This window comes from Chamaea fasciata, unplaced genomic scaffold (genome assembly GCF_029207755.1).
Source record: "Chamaea fasciata isolate MVZ Bird 193981 ecotype frontalis unplaced genomic scaffold, bChaFas1.0.hap1 SCAF_3, whole genome shotgun sequence".
NCBI lineage: Eukaryota > Metazoa > Chordata > Aves > Passeriformes > Sylviidae > Chamaea > Chamaea fasciata.
In genome coordinates, this window is record NW_027094088.1 from 36,669,169 (window position 1) to 36,691,211 (window position 22,043).

At 39.6% G+C, this 22,043-nt stretch overlaps 1 protein-coding gene across 5 annotated transcripts in view; it reads left to right on the forward strand.

Moving 5' to 3' along the window:
* The first annotated feature begins 6,636 nt into the window (after positions 1-6,636).
* The window catches only part of RASGRP3 (RAS guanyl releasing protein 3), a 58,842-nt gene continuing 43,435 nt past the window's right edge, over positions 6,637-22,043 (forward strand). For 2 of the 5 annotated variants that reach the window (XM_066178604.1, XM_066178608.1), the window contains exon 1: positions 6,637-6,787. The gene's annotated coding sequence lies outside the window, so the exon portion shown is untranslated. Of the gene's footprint in view, positions 6,788-19,155; positions 19,269-22,043 lie in introns of those variants that run through there. The other 3 variants (XM_066178603.1, XM_066178609.1, XM_066178607.1) reach the window with 2 other exon arrangements.

Consider the following 22,043-nt stretch of genomic DNA (forward strand, 5'->3'; position numbering starts at 1 on the left):
ATGAGACCTAGCAAAACACTTGCAAATGTGTACCCCAAGGACACTAGGGGTATTTTCCCTGCCTAAACACCTGACTCAAAGCAGGTCCTAGAGATCCAGGAGCATCCAGGAGGACTCAAGGGCAAGGACCTCAAACAAGAGCCTCTTGCACATGATCTATGGATCTCCAAGGGCAGGCCAAACAAAAGATCCCTGCAGCGTCTCTCTCACACTTTGATTCCCTTATACTTCTAAGGCCTCTAGTTTAGTTCCCTGTGGTTTCCACTGTCATCTCTTCATTCTTCTTTACAAGTACAGTTGACAGCATCTGTTCATATGAAGACTGTCCCACCTAATTTTGGTGCATCTCTATTTTTGGTGCACTCAGCTGACTTCAGTGACTCACACAGGGAATAACTCTGCTCCCAGTTTATAAGCGATTTTCTAACACTTCAAAATTTTAAAAAAATTAAAACAATTTAAAACTGTGAGGCATGAAGTCTGTAAAACCTTTTGAAAGAGATCTAGCAAGCCTAGAATCATTTGCTAATTATAAACCTTTTCTTTGCATTTCGTAACAAGTAGAATCTCACTGAACCCTTTCAACTCCCCTGTTGGCAATGACACATGGACTGAAATGTAATTAAAAGGCAAATTGGAAGAGTCAAAACAAGCTTTTTAAACTCTGGGTTTCAAGGGTTACGTTATCTTCATGTAAGTAATTTTATTGTAGTATCGTAAATGGAATGGAGTATCATTAGCTTGCAAAATTTGTTCATTTTACAATTAATAAGTACAAATAAAAGTTAATAAAATTCTGCCATTGCGCCGCCAGCAGATCTGAGTCCGACACCAGCTGTTCCACAACTGAACAGAAATTTAAGCAAACTTTATAAAGACTTGGAGATACAGTAGGAGAGATCAAGCCCTTACGATTTGTTTGGGCTAAACACTACAGGAAAGGGTGCTGCTAGGGGAGTTGCTGTTCGAGGATTCGAATGGCAAAGATACTTTCCCTCCTCCTGACCTGTCACTAGAGGTCAGCGCAGCACCTGCTGTGCCACGCTGTTCTCCTTGAAGGAATGTTAAGGAAAGCAAGTTGCACTGGAGTCAAACAGTGGTCTTAAGAAACAGCTCCAAGAAGACAGAATTCGTGTTTCTGCTACGGGAGAAACGGAAAGCCCCGGAAAAAAGAAGAACTTAGCTGGAAGTGAAAAGCCTGAGCCCGAAATCACCATTTTAAAAAGCATGCTAGAAGTTGAAAGTTTCCCGGAGAGCAATTAAGTGTAGCAATGGCTATTATTAAAACAGCCATTAGCCTAAGGTAGATGTTGTCACCTAACAAGTCCATCTGAGGGCTCTTCCTGACACATGAAAAACAAACCACTTAATCTCCCTGCATAACAAAATTCCTACCCCAGGCTAAGAACAGCTGGTCTAGCTCATGTAAATCTAGCTCATACATGCAGGACAAGGAGACAGGGAAGGCATTAAGTGCTCTGGAACAGTTCCTAAATAAAAATAGGAAAAAGGAAAAGTAAAAAGAGGAACAGACACTTATCTTCCCAACATAACAAAACAGATATCCACTGTGATCCTTGATGTCACTGAATAAACCTCATGATTTGGGACTCTCTCTGTGTGCCATTAGTCCTGTCCCAGAGGGCTCAAAATGGCCATATGACGGCCAGCCAGGACCAGACAGGAGGTGACAGCTATCATAGCACCTGATGGGAATCCCGGTGGAGCAGCTCCTCCTCTTCCTTTGGAAGAGGAGACTGCAGCAATCAGCTGCTCTCAAGACAGGTGCAAGTGAGAGAGATTTGGCACTTAAGAAATGTCACCTTGTGGCAGGCAAATTAGTCACCTCCCCTCCTCGTTGTTCCGGTAGGATTTCTGGTGTTTAACCCACCGTTCCAGCAAAGGAGTGCAAGTTTGTCAGCATGACTCAGACTCCAACAAAGAACTGCCTATCAATACCCCGAAAAGCCATTTTCCCTACCTCAAATGGCAGCAAAGAGACTTGGGCTGCAATCTTTCCATAAACTCACACAAAGACATTTAGCACAACTTAACCTAACCTGTCAGCTGTTCTGGCAGATGCAGAGAATCAACATCTTGAAATCCAAAAATGGTTGGTCAGCATTTGGTTATGCCTCTTGCCATAGCGGCAGAGGAAACCACAGGAGAATAAATTCATACAGACATACAGGGGAAGTAACTCATCTTGGTCAATGGATTGTAACTAAGTGAAACTAGTATAAATAAGAACCTAATTCCATAACCCAAACAAAAAGGAGAAAAATTTTAGCCATTATAAAATATTTTCTTCCCTAATCTATATCTGACTGTGAAGATAAGTAGAATAATGTACACATAGCTTTTAGCAATGATGAAAAAGTCAACCAGTTCCTGTAGGAAGTATTTTTGCCAGGGATGCATTAGCTGTAAAATGTATTATCGCTCTTTCTTTAACACACACAACCAATCAAAAGCACAGAGAGACAGGTTATGGCATAAGGGATTACAGCCCCCAGCTGTGCTGAGCTCCTGAGGCCACAAACGCACTGGGCAGACCATCAGTCTTCTACTTGTATGTTGACACACAGCCTGAGTCTGACCTGTGGTTTCCCCTTCCTTTTTGTAAGATCACCATGAAGAGTTCTTCACCTTGCCCCATGGCTGTAAGCAGATCTTTTGGGATGTGTCTATGTTTTGACGATTTTCTTGAGTGGCAAAGGGAAGAAAACCAATAAATCTTCTGTACAGTGAACATAAGCTACAATTAGAAAGGCCCTTAAACTCACAGCTCCTCAGCTGCTGTGAATTAAAACCAATTGGCAGGATTCCTCAGACAGCTCAAATCAGTGTCACTCCACTGAAGCTGATGTAGCAACCCCAGTTTGCAGAACCTGGGGATCTGGCCTACAGCCTGCACTGCAGTCCACAATGTCCATCTGTGTATAACAGAATCTGAAATCAAAAGGAAAGTCCTTATAAATTTACTCAGTATTACTGAGACAAGTGATTTCCATGGTGTTAAGTCTGGTAGACTAAACAAGAGGTGTAGAAGATGACAACTAGTTCTTTGTTTCTTCCTCTGTATAGTTTTACCAGGAAAAGTTTTGTAATTTCTTGCAACATATTCCATGAGGCAAAAAAAGGTGAAGGCAAGAAGGAGACAACTGAGGAGGTAAGCGGGACAGGAATAACAGAATAAGGAATTCAAGATACTGAATGAGTTACAGGCACTAAAGTGTGCTTCCCTGCTCATGCTGAATTGATGTCAATGGAAATTGATGTCACTGATGTCAGTGGAAAGAGTGGCATTACACAATGCTGCTCAGCAGCCCAAGGGAGAGGCAGCATAAAAGCAGAGGAGAAGGTTCAGATAGTTCAGCTTTTTATTTTGGAAGCTGTACTGAAAACCTTCCATATCCAACTTTCATGGGAATTTGGATACCATTGTTAGCATTCTAACTGTTAAAAGCCAGGTGCAGAGTTAAAACTAACACAGCAATCAGCTATGGGGGAGGTGGGGTGGAGAGGTGGGGTGGGGAGTGGTGAAGAGAGAGCATATCAATGCATCTAAATTCAGGTTTTGTGGCTCAGTGGTAGAAATCGGTATTATTTGTGCAAACCCCTCTAAAGCGTCCAGCAAAAAGCAGTGCTTTTGTCATGCAGTAACTCAGTCTTAAGTTTTCTGTGGTGAGGAATTCATGATTCTCTTTACTTTGAAGAAGCTGCATCTCCACAGAGGAACTCACTGAAAAGAAAGATTTTGTTTTTATCTGTAACACATGCACACATGCATGTGTTTTCAGGGCACAGAATGTAAATGAACTGCTTTGAATTCCAGGGGACCAAGCAGATCCCCAAAAGTTCCGGGCACCACGGTGTTACCCTGTATCTGCTCCTGCAGTGATTGTTTGTCCTAGAGACTAATGCATAAGGACAAGTAAAAATGAGACTGTCAGAGAAAATACATCTCTTCAGCTTTGACATGAGGAAAATTCACTGCGCTTTACAAGCGTCTGCCCTCAGCAACAATTTCTCACCCTCCCCCAAGCTCTCTGGTGGCTCCACCAGCTACCTGATCAATTCCCAGGGGAAAGTCTCTAGTGAAAACTCTGAAGATCTCTTTCAAGACAGACCCTCCTCAAGACTGAAATGGTAAAGTGGGACTGAGAAAGTTTGCATACTGGGTGAGAATTTTTCCAGTGTGCAAAGTCAGAATAACCGAAGAGAGTAATTCTGCTTTAACCTTGCAATCTATTTTTAAAGTTTAGAGATGTTTTGAATGACACTGAGAAAATACGTGTGTGGTTTCCAAAGAAAGGCTATCAGCAAAATCAGTGCGAGTAGGCTTGTGCAATTGGGCTCTACTGGCACAGTGCTGACACAAGGCAAGCAGCTACTCCAGACTAAGCCTCTCCAGGGCTCTGGCACTGCTTGGTGCCAACAGCACACAGAGCATGTGTGATGCAAATTCAAGTCTGTAACCACTAGTAACTCATTGAGAGGATTTAAGATTTCAACTAAACGACATCTGAATAAAGGTATGTTCAAGTTTATTACTGCTCAGCAGCTTTGCATTTCAGTGCTGTTATACTGTGGAGACCAACTTTGCAGCAACAGAGTTAGTAAGCCTGTTCCACAGCTGCTCAGTCAACATTTGCACATTTCCAGTCCTTCAGCCTTGGTCTGAGGTCCAAAAGAGGCAGAAAGACTGCAGCTGGCCTTCAGTCGTCTCCATGACTGAGTGTTTTAAGCAAAATCTGGTTCCATGTTTCATCTGAAGTCGGTATTTGATCCACTGTTCACCACAAAGAATTACATTTCTCTTAGTCAGATTTGTAGGACATGATCTGCAAAGATCATCTTCCAAAGGCTTTCTACCTGTCTCCTAAATATGATTTTTAACACAAGAAAAAAGTGCCATAAATATCATAACTTTCAGGTCCTTCTATAAATTAAATTATTGATTTTGAAAGGAGTTTTGCTTGGAGCATTCCATTTTGGTTTAACTTTATTCTAAAAAAGCACTTTCAAGGAAAATCTTGGTCTTGAGTTATTATTAATTCTCAAAAAATCAACAACGTTTGTTCACACACCACTAGTATGTCTCTTCTTTTTCATAAACAATCACATTCTTGTCATGGCAGACAGGATCTTTGCAAAGTTCTCAACAAGGCAGGCACTTTCCGGAAGATGGCTATCATACGAACTGCTCTGACATCATGTAGTCTACCTAAGGTTAACACAGATTTACTAGTTCATAATAAAACAGCATACTGGCTAACAATCATGATCCTTGCCTACATCATGTCTGAAACAAAGGGTTTAACGTTCTCCAAATTCCTTAAGTGCCACAGGTCCTTAATTCTCACCACTTTCAGCGTGACCCCTCATATATATTTCAGACATAAATCTGAAACAGAAGGAAGATTTTTCATCCACATTGCAACAGCTATCTTTCAAGTCTCTACCTTCCTACTGCAATAAGCACCAACCCAAACCGTGCATTAGAGTCTTCAGTAAACGCTCAGCTGTTCTGACGCAAAACATAAAAAGCAGCAGAAAGGTTTTTTTACAGCAATTTGCTTAATTCGTATAAAGCGAAGACAAGGCATGTACCCTTGACAGCAGAAAATGTAGGGGTAGGTAAAAGAGGTAGAGGCAGATAAACACCTCGCTATATTCCTGTCGTAACTGAGGATAATGTGAAAATTGTTAATTTGTTTTTTCAAGCTTGAGAGAATCTTGGAAGCTTGGTATGTATTTTTAAAACAACTAATCTGAAAATAATTAAATTGGGAGTTCTGATTTAAAAAAAATAAAAGCATATCAAAATTATTCTTTTTCTCAAATTAATTCATGGAACATATTTGAGGATTTCAACATAGTTGCTATCTGAGAGCTATAGCTGCACAGCAGTTCTGTTTCCCTGCATGTAAGCACAATTAGTTTGCTTAAACACTTCTAGTCTGCAGGATAAGTTCCACTGAGTAAGAGACTATTCAGACAGAATGAAGATTCATAGACTTAAAATGTCATTCTTAACCATGGAAGATTTGCACATCCTATAAGGCATATTTTGTCTCCTTAACGCATGTTAGCCAACTTTGTCCTCTCTTGTAAGCCAGAAAAAATTCCATTTTCCAACTCACCAGTTCCAATGAAATTCAAATATTTAACCAAAATTAAACCCTTTAAGGAAGAAATAGTTACTCAAGAGACTAAGGCCTACTGCTACTGTATCTCCTCTTTTTTTTTTCTTTTTTTTTTCTTTTTTTTTTTTGTGGAGTACAAAAGGTGACATCCTAGCATGTTTTTGAGCAAGTGTTTTCCTCATGCAAACAAAACTGTGTCTGCAGCCCAATCCCTATCAAATTCTTTTACTTATATTGGCAGGGGAGGGCAAAACCCCCTAAGATCTTTCCTTTGTTTAAATGCATTTCCTGCCTTCCTTACTGCTATAGACTGTGTTGTGACAGGACTATTTATAGTCCAAAGAAAGGAAAAAGCACCACTGGAGGCAGGAAAACTAAGTTGGGAAAGAATAGAAGGAAGTGTGGCTGCCATTTAGCCAAACAATCTAGAACTAATTGAGCTCAAAGGAGCCCCAGCCTCAGTGAAGCTGCTGGGAGCGAACAGAGCACAATCCTGCTTCTCTCTCCAGGGCTGCTGAGTGGGAGAGTCATGGGCAGGACACTGCTGGAAGCAAATATCCTCAGCATCTTGATATCCTGACAAGAACTCTTTCAAAAAAGGAGAGTGATGCAAGCTGGATATCTATCAGATTAAGGTAAGTGCCTCCTTCTGGCATTTCTACTTGCTGCATGCTCCACTTCTTTTCAGGTATGGCCAGGCTGGTAAACGAAAAAAGAATGAGCTTTGGAGAAGGAATGGCAACTGACTTTTAGATAAAGGTTTGGCAGGATGTCTGATTTTTAGATAACTCTGAATTCACTTATGGATTCCTCAAAATTTTTCTTAAGCAAAAGAATCCTTTGCCATAAATCCATAACATAATAACTTTGCTGTTTTCCTGACTTGTGTCATGTTCATCTTACAAACTGTGATTAAGTACTAGAGAAATGTTATGGTAAATGTATGCCCCAAAGGAAGATATGATCTCAACTCTGCATTCATTTAAAAATAGAGATTTAGAGAGAGTTGGAGGGAGGGAGAAGTATATGAAACATATATTTATACAAGATGTGTTAATATGGACTATAGAAACATATCAAAATGTATATAATGCAAGTTTTGTGATAATTAAGTCTTACAATGTACACTTGAGGGTAGGAACTTAGCCTCAATTAAAGCACCTGAAAGTTTCTAGGATTTTAGAATTTATTATGACAGGTGATTCGTGTGTGTGTGTGTATGCATATACACAAAAATATACTACATAAATATATCAAATCAAGATATATTATTCATTGTTGCTTGCATTGCAATACTACATGTTGCCATTCTGAGGTCTAATTTAAACTGACATTAGAATATGAGTAGAAATTTCTAATGTGCTGTTTTTCAGATACTATATGCAATATTTTATTATCATGCCTATGTGTGTAAAAAGCTCCATTTTAACATATATCAGTGTACAGACCGTATTAATTCACTGAGTTACCACCAACAAGGCAGACTTTTAAGATGAAAAAATTAAGTTTTTTAAGACTGTGTTTGATTTCTTCAACTCTCAACATGTCCTTTGCACTTCTAACAAAGGAAATGCTGCTGTGATTTGCAGGCAGTAGATTAATAGACTCAGGTTTTCATCATGCAAATTTTATCTGCTCTGAAAGATCTATGAGAATAACCTTTGTATTAGTCTCATTTGTGTTAACACATTACCTCTAAGCATATGCTATTCAGATTATTCATTCGTTTTTCAGATGTTGTCTAGGATTAACAGTTTATGGTAAAACGTTGCTGGTGAGTAAAAAGGAAGTGTGATGTGTTGTTATTCTACCGTATCCCCATAGGATGCTATTATGTTTAGAGTCTGCTGTTGTGAAGATAGCAAGGCAGGATGTCATCCATGTAGGTGAAAAGCCGTGATAGGGCAATTGTAAACAGCCGCAGTCAGCTGAAAATCTGATCCAGGGAGGTGCCAAGCAGCAATTCCGATGAAGCAGATGTAAGCCAATGCTCATGGAAAGGATCAGGCCTTTCTTTGTCTGATTTGAAAGTACTCAGTATTTACAGCAGTTCTCAGTTCTAGGTGGTTATAAGCCTGGTCTTGTGAAGACTGAAATGGCAGTAAAACTAGAAGCTGGTACAGATATTTGCAAGAGAAAGCTCTTTAGACTGCAATTTGAGTAACTAGCATAGCATGCTCTCATGCAGGTAACATTCCTTGCTTTCAATTTCAGTAACTGATTGCCCTGCACAGAAACTAAGCAGAAACAGAAAAAGAGAGGTTTAATTTAAAATTTTCTGGTGTTGAATGGATACAATCATTTCCATGAGATGTCAGTTGCACAGTGGCTGCAATACAACTAAACAGTACACACTGTATCATTCAGATTTATTCAGGTCAGCAACACTCAACACATTATTTTAAGGCTTGGTACCACTGCATGAATGTAGCGAAACAGAAACCTTTCCTTAGCTGTAAGGAGAAGATCATTTACAAAACAGCCAGTTACATTGTCGTTTACAACAAAAGGTGATCAAAAACGTACTGATGCCCTTTCACATTTGCCTTTGGAAAAATACTATAGATGGTACTTAAAAATTCCCTAATTAATATTCTTAATAAACACACATGTACAAAGATTTGTTTCTAAACTGCAAGAGCTGAAATGTTCTTGAGATCAAAGTTTGCAAACTGAGGGTTTTGTCCTGAAGATAGCATCATGAGGAAAAAGTACTTCACAGAAAGAATGATTGGGCACTGGAATCGACTGCCCAGGGAGGTGGTTGAGTCACCATCCGTGGAGGTATTTAAAAAAAGACTTGATGAGGCACTCAGTGCCATGGTTTAGCTGATAAGGTAATGATAGGTGACAGGTTGGACTCGATGATCTCAAAGGTCTTTTCCAACCTAGTTTATTCTGTCATTCTGTGATTCTGTGATTTCAGAAGGACTTAGAATGAAATTTACACCCCAGCACCTTATAAAATCTTACCACCTGCTAGGATCTGAGTACTCTGCAGGCGATTCTTTCTACATAAACACTTTGAGTGTACACAAGTACTAACAGGGCTGCAATTATTAAAGCTCCAAGCTAAAAATTAAATACGAGAATTTGATATACCAGAAGGAAATTGAGGTTCGCATGCTTCCTACCCTGACATATTTTACCAGGTAGTTAAAGAGGTTTAGGGTCGTCAAATAAATACTTCAGTCAGCTGTCACTACTGTGTGGGTGGTGTGGATTTCTGGTTCCAGGAAAGCTGACTGAATTGAAGAAAAACCACATGACTTAAAAAATAATGCACTTTGGGTGACAAGTCATGCCATGCTTTCCTGCAAAGCTAGTTCAGGTTTAGTAAGATTTATTATTCCTCATGCAATTGCTCTGGTGTGAGTATCTTAATTTCTTTCTAAGCCCTTATTTCACTATACCAGACACTCTTACATGGAAGCTTTGTGCTCCAAGTCACAGTCAGGCCCACTAACATTGTAGGGAAAAAAAAAAAAAGAGCAGAGAATTACATGTGTTTGAAGCAGTCAAAGCAAGATTTTTTGAGAACACATGTACAGTCTACAGTAGTCTCACTCAGAAAACAGAACTGGAGTAGAGGGAACACTAAAAGAAACCCAGCTAAAACACATTAAGAAATCAACATTCAATATTGGACAGCATCAAAATAGTTCTACAAAGAGATGCAGCTCTTCAACGCAACAGAAATGTTAGTGTTAAAAAAAAAAAATTCTTTGATAATGTCTAAAACACCCCTCTCATAACTATGTGCTGAATAACATCCTGACTCGTGAAAATGTTTATGCAGGTGCTTAAATTTAAGCATATGGGTAGTCTCATTGATTTCAAGCAAAATTATTTCAACAGACTGATAAAATTTAAAGCCTGGCAGAGTCATTAGATCATCTAGTCTGACTACAAACACAGCATGTTAATTTCACTGTTTCTTTTATGCCAAACCCAAAAGCTTTCATGCTTACAACAGAAGAATATGGATGTAGTATGTTCAAGATAAAAGTTTAAGGGGAAGATCTCAATATTCTACACGCATGAGTAGCGACCCACAGCAGTGAGAATTGTTCAGGTTGACACAAATCCTTTAGCTCAAATGGGAATTAATTGTGCAGGCTTTGCACCAACTTACTGCACAAGGGTGAAGGTCAATGTGTGTATGGAAGATGGAGTGTTTCTCCCAGAAGTCTCTGTGCTATCAGAAAAAGCCATTAACTTTACTTTGGTTGCTTTCCTACTCTTCTAGTGGACTAGAAAAGTGCTGTTGCATAAGCAAGGATTTAAAAAAACAAACAAACAAACAAAAAAAGCTTCTTTAAAATCAATCTTTATGCCAAAGCGCAACTATACTTTTTTTACCTTTAGTTCTCTCATTCAGCCCAGACCATGTGCAAATTGTGGTACAAAATAAGAAGCCATTGTTCAGGAGCAGATGAAACATAAATTTATCAACCAAATAGAAAAATACATCTAGAATGAATTTGTCAAATCTCTTACTTGGTCACACCTAGGCAGTTTAAAAGGACTTATTATCTGAACAACAGATGAGAAAAAGTGGGAGACTTGACCTGGGGTCTCCTTTCCAAGGATTAGTAGCAGTGTGTTTCTGCTGCATGAACACACAGCAGTAGTAGAGTGCTGTAGAAGGATATGTACAATATATGGTACTAACAGAAAAAAAAGGGGGTAACAAGAAAGACTGTCTTGGAGTACAAGTCCATCTTGTCAATAACCATGCTGGTTAACTTCATGTCTTGGGTTACCCCAGGGGAAAAAGAAAAAAAAAAAAAAGAAGAAAAAAAAAAAAAAAAAAAAAAAAAAAAAAAAAAAAAGTTGGCTTTGAGAAGTATTTTTGTCTTTATCTTCTTCCTATTTACGCTGAGTTTCAGAGTTGGTTATCTCCTTGTAACTTAGTGTAGAACTTCCTGGGAAGCAGAGGGGTACCCTCTTTTGGCAGCAGGGAAAATGACAAACACACTACCTAATGTGAAGGTAGATTCAGTCCTCTGTTCTTCTCTAAACTCACTGCAGCACTTTGCTCTCCTTTCTGTGCTGGATGTAATCTCTGAAGTGTCTCTTCCCAAGCGCCTGTCTAGTAATGGTTGCAGACCCAGTTATCACAATGGTCCCCAACAGACTCGGTGGACTCAAACAACTGCACGGTGAAAACACAACCCTGCTGTAATGCTTCTGTAGTGCAGCACCACACAGCCCCAGGAAAATGAAAATGCAAAGTGGCCACCCTGTTGTCAGTGTAGCAATGAAGTTGTGCCACTTGGTCAAGAGAGAAAAAATGCAGTGAACAGCCAGAGCAGTTATGGTGTGACACAGGGCATTGTGTGCAGCCTGCTCTGCCAGCATGGTCTAACCATGTACCTAATAACTCTGTTGCTGGGGCTGGACAAAGGAATTTAAAGTCAAGATAAACAGGTCTGGCATTATCTCACTAATTGATTCATGACTGTTTACATTATAGATCTGTAATTCACTTGAGTTAGAAAGAACAAAAATTAATGTGTACCAACATCTCTGTTTAGACAGCTCCGCATTCTTAGAATCCTTTATATTCTAACACACCTTATTTTTCCAGCATACTGTTCCAGCATACTGTTCCATTGTTATTTTGGATTATTATCGTACCACAATTATCTTGGAAGGCTGGAGACAAAGATAAATCTTCAAAGATGAGCTCATTACTAAAGGGAAAAGGAATACCAAACTTAGTCTCAGTTGAACTACAAAATATGCCTCATAACTTCATAAATGGGAACAGGCAAGGGAGAAAAGTGGATTAATGCTGAATTTTTCCATGCTGCTTGACCTTCTTCCCAGTCATGGATAGTCTCTTTCTCTTTTAAAAGAAAACTTTCATGCTGCCTTTATATAACGCTGTGGTTTTATACTGGAACACAGCCTGTGTGGAATTCTGGACCCACCACATCACTCTGATATAATTCTATTCATTCAAATATGTTCTATTAGAGATAACTGTCTTAAGCAATAATTAAAAGCAGTAAAAGCATAAAAGAGGATAATGTCTTCGTTCCTCTAAAAGAAATGGAACTGGAACTAACAACAGAGAAGGGCCCGGAGTAAAGCAAGTGTAATAAATCCAGCAGTTATATATAGAGACCTTGGCCCCAAGGGGCTCTGTCATACAAAATATTAAGTGTTGTGACTGTAATAAGCAAATCTCCTCTCAACTAAGGAGCATGGAAGCTATAGCCTCTCTCTTGTCATTGCACTGAATACTTCATACATAGTAGGAAGGCACAGATGGATGCAAATTCACTCAGAGTAAGCTGGGAGCATGAACCTGAGACATTTGCAGCAGATTTCAGACAGGCTGCTGGATAACACAGTCTGACTGATAAACATGCTGTGTGTTGGACTAAGTGGAGACCCTGCCTGACAGTTCTGTCAGGGTAGGAATTTGTGATCCATGCCTCATTTTACAGCGCATGAAAATGCTACTCTTCATAAGCAAGCAGTGCATTAATTGTTAGTATCTTGACAGAAACTGTTAAAAAAAGGTAATTTTTTTTTTTTAGAGAGAAGGAAATAAACTTGGATTTTTGCCTTTTCTGGGTCTGTTACTAGACTCCATTGTTTCCGCTCTTGTAATGTCAATGCAAATGGACTATGTCATGCTGCAACATGGAATGTAGTGCCGTAAGTTATTGCTTAAATACTCAGTACTAGCCTGTGCTGTGTCACTGAGAAAAGACTTACCAAACCAAGAGCCACTGTGACATCAGTGGTGACAACATGTTTATCAAAATTAATAAAGCGAAAAAAACATTTCTCACTATTAATGTGTAATAAAAATTCAGCAGATAACATTCTCTCTGTCGTAAAATTTGAGTGAAAATCATTCTCAGAAATGATTTCTACAAGACAAAGTTGACAGCAGTTGAACTTGCAATAGAAGTAAAATGCAGAAAGTGAGATACTTTTGGTAAAACAGAAATAAATGCATTTTAAAACATAAGTTCACTGAATTGAAAACTTTCTGTGCAACTATAATTTCATTTAAAGTCTGAGAGAGGATATCGTAAAGAACTCGGAAAAAACCCTGATGTCATACTCTTGGTCGCTTGTACTTGTTTGCACCAAGTGTAGAAAAAACCATACTTACTGGAGATTTTTAAATGGTAAAGGAACTGCAGATTACCTCAAACTTACCAGATGCCGAAAATACAATCAAAACTGAGAGCTGCTGTACATTCAACATTACAGCAATGCCCCATCCTTGTTCAGCACATCACTCACAATGAGGATGGCTGAATAAACCTAGAGAACAAATCTCTTCCAAACCCACAAGTCTTTTTAGAAATCTTCAATCTAGACAGTATTGGGAAAAAACCCTTTATGACAGATGTGCTTTTGTGCAACTGTATCTAAGTCTAGAATTAGTGAACCACACTCTTTCTGAAGAAATGAGTATATCCACCCTGTGGAATATAACTCTTCAATATTGTTGGTAATAGACAATGAAGAGCTTTTGTTGCTTTGGGTTTTTGGGTTTTTTGTAATCATGGGTTTATTGTCACTGCTACAGAAGCTGTCCTTAGTGCCTGCTATCACTGCATGGCACAATTTCACCCTATCTCTTAGCAAGGGAGATGTCAGCCCACTTTAAGAATCACAGTGCTAAACAACTTGTATTTCTTATTCCATGTCTGTACTTCAAGGTGAAGCAAAACCAAGTAAAACGAACTGGAAATAAAGAACAGTGTTCTTACAATAATAGTAACAATTTTAATAATTAAAATTTCTTACATGTGTCTCTATAAGAAAGAAACTATGAATTTCCAGCTTCTCTGTGAATAATGTGGGCTTTGGAAAGGCAGGAATAAGTGTGATGATGGTTGTCTTATGGATGGGGCTTTTTCTGTTTGAGTGGGTTTGAGGTTTTCATTCATCGCATCAGTCATTCTCATCCCCTTTCTAAATCTGAGAACTGAAGATACAGAAAAAAAAGACCATCCCCTATTTTTCATGCCAAATTTGTAGCCCCTAAAATCTAGTATCTCCCTTTTTCTTTAAAGAAAATATCACATAAGATATAATTACCATTTATCTGCAGCTGTGAGTGTACGGCATTTCCACAAACCAGCGCACAGATTCCAAGCTGGACATCAAAAGGATGAAAGAAGGAAAAGGAGGGAGGGTCCCACCACTAATGTACATGAGAGAAAAGGCTGCCTTCCACCTTCATCATTAAGCTTCATTCTTCTACCCCCCATCTCTACCTCCTGGATCCTCTCTCCTTTACTCTTACAGGTCTGCACTTCACAGTTGGATGATGTTCATCCAAACAGATGATCCTCACAGGTCCTTTCAACCTCAGATACTTCTATTCTGTTCTGTTCTGTTCTGTTCTCTTCTGTTCTCTCTCCTATCCCTTCCCTTCCATTCCAGGCATAATGCTTCTGGGTTTTCCCCTAAGCAAACCAATTGCCTAGAAGTAAACCAAGAGCCACCCAAAAGTGGTGGGAAGGCAGCCTAGAGGACAAGCCAGAGCCTCTCAGGAACATGGCATGAGAAGCGCTGCGGACACAGACTGCTGGCAGAGTGGCTTAATTCCCAGAGAATTCAGGAGTCACAGTAACAATTGAAAACCTTTGTCGATAGAACTATTGGATATTTTAGCTTAATTCACAAACTCTGAATTTCAGATGGGTACCACAGCATATCAAACTTCCATGTAAATTATTATTTTCTCATATACTTAAATCATTGAAGGGCGCTGTTTTCCAATGAAAAGCAACCAGCAGCCTTGTCTCCAAGCATTGCTCTGCGTTCACCTTGTGACATTTAACTGATGATATAAAGGAAGGACTGATTTCAAAGGTCGTATCCAGGGATGCCCTAATTTGATAACTTATCCTCTCAACTCTTTCTGTCTTAGAGGTAATGTGTCTACTGGGTGCACCCTTGGGCACAAAAGAGGAGGTACACTGGGCATTTGCAGTACTCCTGTGCCCCCTAGAACACTACCCTGAAGAACCTGGAACTGATTTAGATTGCTAGGGATGTAATATAGCCCATAAATGTTTAAAACTGATTTAATGTAATGTAAGGTTGAGTCTTTTATACAGTCTTTTCAGCAAAATTTCTTATCTTTTATGCCCCTCATATGTCCTTTAGCTGGAAGCTTTGTGTAAGTGCTGTTGGACTATTTATAGCAGCCCCTTTAATCACACTTAGGTATTTATAAAGCATCCCGTCCAGTGAAGGCTTCCATGGCCTGCTTTCATTCACTTCAGCTGATAGTGAAGGCTATATAATATCTGGGACAGTGAGCTGGACCAGCAAACCAGGCAGTTTGTCTGTTGGGCATTTATGTCCAACATCTAACCTGACATTTATGTCCACTGAGAGTGTTACATCCTGTTCCATAAATTCCAGGAGAACATGTTAACAGAAAAGAGACATTTTCAGGCAACCCACAAAACAGATGTCCATAACTACCATATGCAGAAAATATAATTCAAAATTCTGCTCATCAAAGCACTGATGTTGAGACAAGCTCTCTATCAGTGATCGAATTCTAAATTAAAACACCTACAGTTAATTAAATGACACAGAAGCAAGACATAGCCAAGTGCATCTAAAAAAAAATAAAAATAAAAAAATAAGAGAAACAACAGTTAAAAAGAAGCCATAAAATAAAGCCTATCCTACAGTAAGGAGAGGCTCTGAATCAATTTATCCAGCATCAGTAAAAGCAAAATATTCCTGATCTCAACCCAAACCAAAATGGACAACTGTTCCATTCTTTAGTTCCTTGAGGCTATTCTAAAAGCTATCCAAACTATGGAACATTAAAAATTTTACCTCACATGCACACATCCCTATCACAATTCAGCGCTAACTGTACTTATTTTTTGTTGCTCCTTTTCAGTATTTCTCATGTCTCATTTCAGCATGACTGAGAAATCTGTGTTCATCTCTTAGTTTTATTTGAGGCATTAATCATAGGATCTTTTGAGTTGTAAGGAACCCACAAGAATCATCATGTCCTACTCCCAAATGAATGTCCACAGATGAAGAAATGTACCCTTTTCAATCCAGTCTTCATCTGTTTTCTCAACAGAAAGAGAAGGCAGAATACTGTTGTGTTCCACACAGCAAAGCTTTTGTCGTATTTAAGATGCCATCTGATAGATGTAAGAACACAACACTTAATTTTTTGTAGCAGCATTAACTACCTTATCTTCTTTTGCATGTCAGTATTTCTTTTAAAAAACAGGAAAGAATGGAAAAAAGGAAAATCTCCACAAAAATTTTAAAGCCTTTATTTTCAGGAATTACACCCAAATTATTTCTATGTTCTGTTTCACAAAAACTTTAAATTGTCTGTCTAGCATGAGGATAGATGAACTTTTTCCCTCATAAACTGCAGTTTATGGCAGTATTTACAAACCCATAAAAATTAATTTATTTGTCTACTCATTTCAGAAAGTACAAAGGCTACTTTTCTTTTTTAGGGTGTGTTTCCCAAGTTGTTTGTGGAATATTGCCATTCAGTCATTATCATCAAATTATGTTCCTGTGTGGAGCATAACTACCAAATAAAGACAGCTATTCAGTGCAGAGTGATGACATTGTACTCTGTGCTATTTCAAATTGCCCAGGTACTACTAGTGTTTAATCAATTATATTAACAGTTGCTGAAAAATGTAAAAGAGTGCAGTTGATATTGCATAATCAGAGAAATTGATAAAGTAATAAAAAGTATATTTGTGGACAAATAGATTATTTTGGGGCACGTTTTAGTCACGTTTTCTTCAGTATGAAAAGGGAGTAATTTTGTAAAAAGTTGTAAAGAAATTTAGGAGTAATTTTAAAGCTGCATGTAAAGTTCTGTTACCCTCGATCTCAGTGCTTTTTAGGGGAAATGAAATGGCATTTATCAAGGATAAGTCATTTGGTCATTGGGCAGTGCCTTAAAGCACAGTGAGTGCTGTCTCCTTTCTCTGAGCCAGGCCAGGTGTTTACACCCAGGTCTGTGATCCATGGCCAGGGTCTGCTGGAGCTTCCAACTCAGTTCTGCCAGGGCAGCTCTCCCTCCCTTTTTGAAATTTCCGTTCCTCCAGTGGCCTAAATTTAAATTAACTCGGTTCTCACTGGCTTATCTCTCATTTTTCAAATTCATAATTCTTACAACCTCATTTTTAAAAGCCTCCTCAGCAGCTGTGCAGGTCCCTGGGTTACAGAGCCCCATGGCCTGGGACTGTCTCTTGGAGTCTCCCAGGTTGACATGAGGCTGAGGTGCTGCCCAGCCTGACTGCGCATCAGGACACACCTGCAGCAAACATTCCCTGTTTCCCAGGCCTTCCTCCTCCCTCCGCACCAACCCCCTCACTCAAGCCAAGAGGAGGCCAGGCCTCATACAAAGTTTCAGCCCTTTGAGCAGGACTCCCAACCCCACGGCTCCTTGGCCCCGCAGGCTGCGACCAGAGCCTCCCCACAGTTGGATACACCCATGCCTGGCAGGGTTGAGAGAAGCCCATCAAGGTGGGAGTTTGTTCTCTGAAAACTTGTTTGCTGGAGTCCTGAGAAACAGGAGAAGCTCACAAAGGCAGGAGAAACACACAAATGCAGGCGTGGGTAATAAGCACAAGAGCTTCTTCCCTGCCCCAGGCTATGCTGGCAGCACTGGTGGCTGCATGGTTTTGTAACCATGTGCTGGTTTATATAATACGAAGAGCTGGGTAAGGTCAAAGGAAGCAACCCGAGTTACCCTTTGTCACTGCAGACTTCATCTTCGGGGATTTGCTGGCTTTCATTGGATTCTGACAAATGTGCCAGCTAGGTAAGCTATTCTATTTTAACAATTTTAAAAACAGGCAGCTGGCTCTGAGAAATTCCTTTAATTTGTCCAAATCTTGGTTGCAGCACTACCTATTGGTGCAGTTTGTATTTCAGAAAAATGCCCTATAATGCCCTTTGTAATCCAATGAGACCACGCTGTCTTGCAGGGTCTCGGTCGCTTACCAAACATCAAAATACCATTACCACGTCCTATAGTGATGTATGGCAATCGCCTGTGACCTTTCAGTCTTGTCAGTTTGTGGTACTGCCAGGGCTTCAGCGCAGTGCATCCTGTATGTGGGACGGGAATTTCAGAAATTTATATTTTGCACCTCACCCTAGAAATACCACTGACTGTACACCTTTGTCCTTAAATACCTAAATATCTTAAACATGTGACCAAGCTAAAGGGAGTTAAGTGTAAAGTCTCACTTGAATTTCAGTAATGTGTGACTACACATCACCCGGGAAAATTCCATCAAAACTGTTCCTTTCTTGACTTTGGCATTTCTCCTTCATTTGTCCTACATCTGGGAACATGGGGTTAAGGATGCTTTTTTTTGCTCTCTCTCTTTAGTCCTCACCTCATAGGGACTGTCTCAGTCTGGCTATATGATGTCTGGCAAAATGCAGCCACATAATCCATGCTGTAAAAATGCCAGATGCAAAAATTAAAATGATCTCCAGTATTAACACTCATCAGTCTACTGTCCAAACACAAAAGATAGTAATGTTACCCTTTAAGAACAACTAATCCCCAAAAGTGGGATTGTTCATGTATTTTGCATGATAACTGAAGTGGCCTGGTGTTAAAGACACTAGAAACTCAGCAGTGTTTTAAATTGCCGTGTTCCTGTTTAAATTCCTGTATTAAAACACAGCAAAGTCTGGGGTCAGAAAAAAACCTGAAGCGATCAACGGGAATGTGTTTAACTTTCCACTTGTGCTGCCCCTACTGTTGATTAAGGCTTATCTACTGTTTGGTGTTAGTCATTAAAAAAAAAAAACTACCAACAAAAACCCAGAAGTTATGGAGCACATAGCCGCGTTCCAGTCAAATGCTTCAGCAAAGGCTGCTATTATGAAAAGGATTTTCTAATACGGGGAATAATGATCTTCAGATTCTAACCTCCTGGCACGGCAGTGAGATTTATCAGGAGGGGCATGTGACTAGTTAAGACACACAGCCCCAGCTTGAAGGAAACAGCTGCTCATTTCATGCTTTAGCACTTGGCAGCTGGACAAGGAAGGGTGATGTTTGTGTTGAATACCTCTGCAGAACCAAGTACAGTAAGTGATTTTCTCTGTTTTTGATTTTTTTTTCCTAAACTGTCACTGTTTTCCCATTTTCATCCTAGACCTTTCATAAAAATACTTGAAAGTATTTTTATGAATTTTTGAAAGAATTTTTGAAACTTCACTGATAAGCAGTCATTCATGCTCAGATTGCCTGTATTTTTCTGACCTGTGATTAACAGCATTGTTTTTGGTCTTGCGGGAACAAGGCAGGTACGGTGTTTTGCCCTCGTGCTAGCCAGGAAGGGGATATGGTGCTTATTTACTCAGATGATGGAGTGAGGGGGCTGATTATGGTGATTGTATTTTCCTTTCTCTGTAGAGCTAGTCAATAGGTAGTGATGCAACTCGAGCATAGAGAAATTTCAGTGTTTGGCTTAAAAGTAGTAGTGTAAGGAATTGACGGAGGTGCTCCCTCAAAACAGTGTGATCAATCTGAAAAAAATTGCTTGTGACTGGTTACTTCCTGGGGGTGAATGGAGAGATTTTTTTGAAAGGAAAAGGCAGAAGTAGAGAAATGCAGGAAGACTGAAGGTGTACTGATAAAGATATTATTGAACCATTCTGAATAATAATGCATAATTAGATTCTGAAGATTGAGAAATCCTCCCTAAAAAACAGGAAAGGAGTCTCCTAAATATCTCCAAGTTCTTAACTCAATTTATTTTTGGGTGCTTGCATGTTTTGTGGTTTTGCTTCATGAATGATTGATGTCCCTGTCTGATAATTTTTGACTCTTATGGTCTGAAGTTTTCTTTTAAAACCGCAGTGTAGGATACATAAAAAGGAACTTTTGATCAATTATTTACATAGACATGAATCAGGTTTCTTGGGAAGAAGACTTAGGAGGAACGGGAACAGATGAATGAGTGATGGATCTTGATATGTGATTAGACTGAGGTGCTCTGGGGGAGGTTAAAGAGCGGCAGGCAGGGCAGTGGGGTCCTGTTGAGAAAGGTCTAAGAGTAAACACTGACAGGTTGCATGCAGTCTCTCCTGTAAAGGTGGGGAGAGTAAACTTTTCAAAGATTTCTCACATAAGAAAGTGAAACATTGTTTCTCTTTGAAGACTTTTACTTTTCGTTTAAACCATCGTTTATGATTTTGACCGTTAATTGTTGATTTTATACGAAAATGTCAATCGGTTTCAACTATTCACAAAACCAGAAGTCTGTGTGGCTTCCCGCCTGTTTGTAACTCCAGGGGTAGGCTGCCTTTGAACCAAGAACTGAAGTACTCTCAGCGCACTGCAGCCCTCCCACAGGGATGCTGTGGAGCACCATTGGCAGAGCAGGCCTACAGGTCCTGAGGTACCTGGCGTTGTGTCAGGACCCCCTGGTGCCCTGGGGATCCTGGCTGCAACGGGGCCCCTCTAGACTGCCCACATCTCCATTCCATGTGGGGCAGGGAGAATAACTTGTTTCCTGTCACTTTTTATTCTGATCCCGAAATCAGTTTATTTTTCTTCAGAACTGTAGGAATTCTGCTTTTTGAATAAGATTTTGCCATGGTGTGCTTGTTTCCAGACACTGTGTTTTGTATTTGTAAGGAGCGATCTCTGTTAAGCAAACTGTCCAGGTCTGTTTGAAGGACCTTGTTGTAAACCTAAGTTAAACCCCAAATCCACCAGAAAATAGATATGAGCTCACTCCATACCTGCTGCAACTTCTTCATCCCTTCTTCTCCACAACCACTGTGCCAGCATGGGTGCAGAAGGTTGATGTAAAGCCATATGGCTGTGCACCAGCTGGACTGTGAGCCAGCTGCCTGTGCCTCTTGTGCAGCTGATTAATTCTCTGGCAGCACTGGGAATTAACTGTAATATAAAAGAGACAAAATGATGATTACAAAGTAAACATTAGATAACTGCACAACTGAGCTTGCCTTCAGGTAATAATATCCGAAAACATCTTGTTACAGTGCTAACTGAATTGTCTCAAAGAAACTGAATCATCTCAAATTGTGAGCTCAGTTTTGTGCCTCTTTACTGTTGGTTATAAAGGTAATTTACAATCAAGGAGAATAATTCATCACTTGGATTTGCAAAGTTTAAGATAAAAACCCCTGCTTCTAAGCAGGGTCATTGCTGTATCTGATTCTGAATTAAATTCAAGACTCATGACTAGACTTTTAAATTCTCTGTCCACAAAATGAAGAAAACTTGATCAACATCACAAGATTCTCAAGAGTGTAATTGTTTCAACCCTTATCACTAACTCATTTTGGTAAGAATATTTATTGTTAAACACAGCTAGTGTACTTTGAGAAATAAGTGCAGTCTTCAGGCTCTCCTCACTTTTTGTCTTTTCTCATGAATTCTAACTGTAATATCTGTCACTGCAACACCAGTCGTGGAAGACCAGTGGGGCACACACTGATTTTGCACTCAAGCAGAAAACACAACCTCTGTATCACCACCTTTTAATATTATTTTATAATATCCTGATCTCATTAAAAAAAAATGCTCAGTTTCTTGGATATATACCCCCATTATGTTCCTGTAAGTCAAGGCAGGTCTGCATAGGAATGAAGCACATTAATTAAATCTCAGGATTCTTTGTTTGGGGAAGTGCTCTGCCCTTGCATTTCCCCTTGATGCGTCTCTAGAAAGACCAATACATAACTGAAAGTTCATCCTGGAATTTTTTTTTTACTACATTGTACAGGAGATTGGGTAACAGTGGGGACATTGCTGTCCTTGTGCAGAAGCTCGGTGCAGACCCTTGTAACTGAGAGTGTCGTAGGATTCCCATTAAATCTTTTCCCTTT